Here is a 7,119-nt window from a genome sequence, read left to right as displayed (position 1 = left end):
GATCCTGGGATCTGGCCAACAAGTATGCGAAGAAGGCAAAATCATGAGCCAGATGCGGGCATAACCCAGACCTAACCCAGACCTAACCGGTGTTATCCTCTAAAATATTGATCGAAACCAGGTTTTATTGACTGCTTCAGTGTGTTACCACATTACTACGTGATTCAAACACGAAAAACACCCAGGATCTGGCCAACAAGTATGCGAAGAAGGCAAAATCATGAGCCAGATGCGGGCATATCCCGGAGCTAACCCAGACCTAACCGGTGTTATCCTCTAAAATATTGATCGAAACCAGGTTTTATTGACTGCTTCAGTGTATTACCACATTACTACGTGATTCAAACACGGAAAAAACCCAGGATCCGGCCAACAAGTTTGCGAAAAAGGCGAAAGTATAAGCCAGATGCGCGCAAATCCTAGACCTAACCCAGACCTAACCGGTGTTATCCTCTAAAATATTGATCGAAACCAGGTTTTATTGACTGCTTCAGTTTGTTACCACATTACTACGTGATTCAAACACGAAAAAACCCCAGGATCTGGCCAACAAGTATGCGAACAAGGCAAAATCATGAGCCAGATGCGGGCATAACCCAGACCAAACCCAGACCTAACCGGTGTTATCCTCTAAAATATTGATCGAAACCAGGTTTTATTGACTGCTTCAGTTTGTTACCACATTACTACGTGATTCAAACACGAAAAAGCCCCAGGATCTAGCCAACAAGTTTACGAAAAAGGCGAAAGTATAAGCCAGATGCGCGCATATCCCAGACCTAACCCAGACCTAACCGGTGTTATCCTCTAAAATATTGATCGAAACCAGGTTTTATTGACTGCTTCAGTTTGTTACCACATTACAACGTGATTCAAACACGAAAAAACCCCAGGATCTGGCCAACAAGTATGCGAAGAAGGCAAAATCATGAGCCAGATGCGGGCATATCCCGGACCAATCCCAGACCTAACCGGTGTTATCCTCTAAAATATTGATCGAAACCAGGTTTAATTGACTGCTTCAGTGTGTTACCACATTACTACGTGATTCAAACACGAAAGAGCCCCAGGATCTGGCCAACAAGTATGCGAAGAAGGCAGAATCATGAGCCAGATGCGGGCATATCCCGGACCTAACCCAGACCTAACCGGTGTTATCCTCTAAAATATTGATCGAAACCAGGTTTAATTGACTGCCTCAGTGTGTTACCACATTACTACGTGATTCAAACACGAAAAACACCCAGGATCTGGCCAACAAGTTTGCGAAAAAGGCGAAAGTATAAGCCAGATGCGCGCATATCCCAGACCTAACCCAGACCTAACCGGTGTTATCCTCTGAAATATTGATCAAAACCAGGTTTAATTGACCGCTTCAGTGTGTTACCACATTACTACGTGTTCAAACACGGAAAATACCCAGGATCTGGCCAACAAGTTTGCGAAAAAGGCGAAAGTAGAAGCCATATGCGCGCAGTTCCCAGACCTAACCCAGACCTAACCGGTGTTATCCTCTAAAATATTGATCGAAACCAGGTTTTATTGACTGCTTCAGTTTGTTACCACATTACTACGTGATTCAAAGACGAACAAACCCTGGGAACAGATCCTGGGATCTGGCCAACAAGTATGCGAAGAAGGCAAAATCATGAGCCAGATGCGGGCATATCCCGGACCTAACCCAGACCTAACCGGTGTTATCCTCTAAAATATTGATCGAAACCAGGTTTTATTGACTGCTTCAGTTTGTTACCACATTGCTACGTGATTCAAACACGAAAACAACCCAGGATCTGGCCAACAAGTATGCGAAGAAGGAAAATCATGAGCCAGATGCGGGCATAACCCAGACCTAACCCTGACCTAACCGGGATTATCCTCTAAAATATTGATCGAAATCAGGTTTAATTGACCGCTTCAGTGTGGTATCACATAACTGCGTTATTCAAACCCGAAAAAAACCCAGGATCTAGCCAACAAGTTTACGAAAAAGGCGAAAGTATAAGCCAGATGCGCGCAAATCTCAGACCTAATCCAGACCTAACCGGTGTTATCCTCTAAAATATTGATCGAAACCAGGTTTTATTGACTGCTTCAGTGTGTTACCACATTACTACGTGATTCAAACACGGAAAGAACCCAGGATCTGGCCAACAAGTTTGCGAAAAAGGCGAAAGTATAAGCCAGATGCGCGCAAATCTCAGACCTAATCCAGACCTAACCGGTGTTATCCTCTAAAATATTGATCGAAACCAGGTTTTATTGACTGCTTCTCTGGCCAACAAGTGTGCGAAGAAGGCAAAATCATGAGCCAGATGCGGGCATATCCCGGACCAATCCCAGACCTAACCGGTGTTATCCTCTAAAATATTGATCGAAACCAGGTTTAATTGACTGCTTCAGTGTGTTACCACATTACTACGTGATTCAAACACGAAAAAGCCCCAGGATCTGGCCAACAAGTATGCGAAGAAGGCAGAATCATGAGCCAGATGCGGGCATATCCCGGACCTAACCCAGACTTAACCGGTGTTATCCTCTAAAATATTGATCGAAACCAGGTTTAATTGACTGCTTCAGTGTGTTGCCACATTACTACGTGATTCAAACACGAAAAACACCCAGGATCTGGCCAACAAGTATGCGAAGAAGGCAAAATCATGAGCCAGATGCGGGCATAACCCAGACCTCACCCAGACCTAACCGGTGTTATCCTCTGAAATATTGATCGAAACCAGGTTTAATTGACTGCTTCGGTGTGTTACCACATTACTACGTGATTCAAACACGGAAAAAACCCAGGATCTGGCCAACAAGTATGCGATGAAGGCAAAATCATGAGCCAGATGCGGGCATAACCCAGACCTAACCCAGACCTAACCGGTGTTATCCTCTAAAATATTGATCGAAACCAGGTTTAATTGACTGCTTCAGTGTGTTACCACATTACTACGTGATTCAAACACGAAAAAAACCCAAGATCTGGCCAACAAGTATGCGAAGAAGGCAAAATCATGAGCCAGATGCGGGCATAACCCAGACCTAACCCAGACCTAACCGGTGTTATCCTCTAAAATATTGATCGAAACCAGGTTTAATTGACTGCTTCAGTGTGTTACCACATTACTACGTGATTCAAACACGAAACAAGCCCAGGACCTGGCCAACAAGTATGCGAAGAAGGCAAAATCATGAGCCAGATGCGGGCATAACCCAGACCTAACCCAGACCTAACCGGTGCTATCCTCTAAAATATTGATCGAAACCAGGTTTAATTGACTGCTTCAGTGTGGTACCACATTACTGCGTTATTCAAACCCGAAAAAACCGAGGATCTAGCCAACAAGTTTGCGAAAAAGGCGAAAGTATAAGACAGATGCGCGCAAATCCCAGACCTAACCCAGACCTAACCGGTGTTATCCTCTAAAATATTGATCGAAACCAGGTTTAATTGACTGCTTCAGTTTGTTACCACATTGCTACGTGATTCAAACACGAAAAAAACCCAGGATCTGGCCAACAAGTATGCGAAGAAGGCAAAATCATGAGCCAGATGCGGGCATAACCCAGACCTAACCCAGACCTAACCGGCGTTATCCTCTAAAATATTGATCGAAATCAGGTTTAATTGACTGCTTCAGTGTGGTATCACATAACTGCGTTATTCAAACCCGAAAAAAACCCAGGATCTAGCCAACAAGTTTACGAAAAAGGCGAAAGTATAAGCCAGATGCGCGCATATCCCAGACCTAACCCAGACCTAACCGGTGTTATCCTCTGAAATATTGATGGAAACCAGGTTTAATTGACTGCTTCAGTGTGTTACCACGTTACTACGTGTTTCAAACACGGAAAATATCCGGGATCTGGCCAACAAGTTTGCGAAAAAGGCGAAAGTATAAGCCAGATGCGCGCAAATCCCAGACCTAACCCAGACCTAACCGGTGTTATCCTCTGAAATATTGATCAAAACCAGGTTTAATTGACCGCTTCAGTGTGTTACCACATTACTACGTGTTCAAACACGGAAAATACCCAGGATCTGGCCAACAAGTTTGCGAAAAAGGCGAAAGTATAAGCCATATGCGCGCAGTTCCCAGACCTAACCCTGACCTAACCGGTGTTATCCTCTAAAATATTGATCGAAACCAGGTTTTATTGACTGCTTCAGTTTGTTACTACATTACTACGTGATTCAAAGACGAACAAACCCTGGGAACAGATCCTGGGATCTGGCCAACAAGTATGCGAAGAAGGCAAAATCATGAGCCAGATGCGGGCATAACCCAGACCTAACCCAGACCTAACCGGTGTTATCCTCTAAAATATTGATCGAAACCAGGTTTAATTGACTGCTTCAGTGTGTTACCACATTACTACGTGATTCAAACACGAAAAACACCCAGGATCTGGCCAACAAGTATGCGAAGAAGGCAAAATCATGAGCCAGATGCGGGCATATCCCGGAGCTAACCCAGACCTAACCGGTGTTATCCTCTAAAATATTGATCGAAACCAGGTTTTATTGACTGCTTCAGTGTATTACCACATTACTACGTGATTCAAACACGGAAAAAACCCAGGATCCGGCCAACAAGTTTGCGAAAAAGGCGAAAGTATAAGCCAGATGCGCGCAAATCCTAGACCTAACCCAGACCTAACCGGTGTTATCCTCTAAAATATTGATCGAAACCAGGTTTTATTGACTGCTTCAGTTTGTTACCACATTACTACGTGATTCAAACACGAAAAAACCCCAGGATCTGGCCAACAAGTATGCGAACAAGGCAAAATCATGAGCCAGATGCGGGCATAACCCAGACCAAACCCAGACCTAACCGGTGTTATCCTCTAAAATATTGATCGAAACCAGGTTTTATTGACTGCTTCAGTTTGTTACCACATTACTACGTGATTCAAACACGAAAAAGCCCCAGGATCTAGCCAACAAGTTTACGAAAAAGGCGAAAGTATAAGCCAGATGCGCGCATATCCCAGACCTAACCCAGACCTAACCGGTGTTATCCTCTAAAATATTGATCGAAACCAGGTTTTATTGACTGCTTCAGTTTGTTACCACATTACAACGTGATTCAAACACGAAAAAACCCCAGGATATGGCCAACAAGTATGCGAAGAAGGCAAAATCATGAGCCAGATGCGGGCATATCCCGGACCAATCCCAGACCTAACCGGTGTTATCCTCTAAAATATTGATCGAAACCAGGTTTAATTGACTGCTTCAGTGTGTTACCACATTACTACGTGATTCAAACACGAAAGAGCCCCAGGATCTGGCCAACAAGTATGCGAAGAAGGCAGAATCATGAGCCAGATGCGGGCATATCCCGGACCTAACCCAGACCTAACCGGTGTTATCCTCTAAAATATTGATCGAAACCAGGTTTAATTGACTGCCTCAGTGTGTTACCACATTACTACGTGATTCAAACACGAAAAACACCCAGGATCTGGCCAACAAGTTTGCGAAAAAGGCGAAAGTATAAGCCAGATGCGCGCATATCCCAGACCTAACCCAGACCTAACCGGTGTTATCCTCTGAAATATTGATCAAAACCAGGTTTAATTGACCGCTTCAGTGTGTTACCACATTACTACGTGTTCAAACACGGAAAATACCCAGGATCTGGCCAACAAGTTTGCGAAAAAGGCGAAAGTAGAAGCCATATGCGCGCAGTTCCCAGACCTAACCCAGACCTAACCGGTGTTATCCTCTAAAATATTGATCGAAACCAGGTTTTATTGACTGCTTCAGTTTGTTACCACATTACTACGTGATTCAAAGACGAACAAACCCTGGGAACAGATCCTGGGATCTGGCCAACAAGTATGCGAAGAAGGCAAAATCATGAGCCAGATGCGGGCATATCCCGGACCTAACCCAGACCTAACCGGTGTTATCCTCTAAAATATTGATCGAAACCAGGTTTTATTGACTGCTTCAGTTTGTTACCACATTGCTACGTGATTCAAACACGAAAACAACCCAGGATCTGGCCAACAAGTATGCGAAGAAGGAAAATCATGAGCCAGATGCGGGCATAACCCAGACCTAACCCTGACCTAACCGGGATTATCCTCTAAAATATTGATCGAAATCAGGTTTAATTGACCGCTTCAGTGTGGTATCACATAACTGCGTTATTCAAACCCGAAAAAAACCCAGGATCTAGCCAACAAGTTTACGAAAAAGGCGAAAGTATAAGCCAGATGCGCGCAAATCTCAGACCTAATCCAGACCTAACCGGTGTTATCCTCTAAAATATTGATCGAAACCAGGTTTTATTGACTGCTTCAGTGTGTTACCACATTACTACGTGATTCAAACACGGAAAGAACCCAGGATCTAGCCAACAAGTTTGCGAAAAAGGCGAAAGTATAAGCCAGATGCGCGCAAATCTCAGACCTAATCCAGACCTAACCGGTGTTATCCTCTAAAATATTGATCGAAACCAGGTTTTATTGACTGCTTCAGTTTGTTACCACATTACTACGTGATTCAAACACGAAAAAACCCCAGGATCTGGCCAACAAGTATGCGAAGAAGGCAAAATCATGAGCCAGATGCGGGCATATCCCGGACCAATCCCAGACCTAACCGGTGTTATCCTCTAAAATATTGATCGAAACCAGGTTTAATTGACTGCTTCAGTGTGTTACCACATTACTACGTGATTCAAACACGAAAAAGCCCCAGGATCTGGCCAACAAGTATGCGGAGAAGGCAGAATCATGAGCCAGATGCGGGCATATCCCGGACCTAACCCAGACTTAACCGGTGTTATCCTCTAAAATATTGATCGAAACCAGGTTTAATTGACTGCTTCAGTGTGTTGCCACATTACTACGTGATTCAAACACGAAAAACACCCAGGATCTGGCCAACAAGTATGCGAAGAAGGCAAAATCATGAGCCAGATGCGGGCATAACCCAGACCTCACCCAGACCTAACCGGTGTTATCCTCTGAAATATTGATCGAAACCAGGTTTAATTGACTGCTACAGTGTGTTACCACATTCCTACGTGATTCAAACACGAAAAAAACCCAGGATCTGGCCAACAAGTTTGCGAAGAAGGCGAAAGTATAAGCCAGATG

This window comes from Colletes latitarsis, unplaced genomic scaffold, assembly GCF_051014445.1.
Source record: "Colletes latitarsis isolate SP2378_abdomen unplaced genomic scaffold, iyColLati1 scaffold0002, whole genome shotgun sequence".
In the NCBI taxonomy this organism is placed as follows: domain Eukaryota; kingdom Metazoa; phylum Arthropoda; class Insecta; order Hymenoptera; family Colletidae; genus Colletes; species Colletes latitarsis.
Note: the sequence above shows the minus strand (reverse complement) of the source record.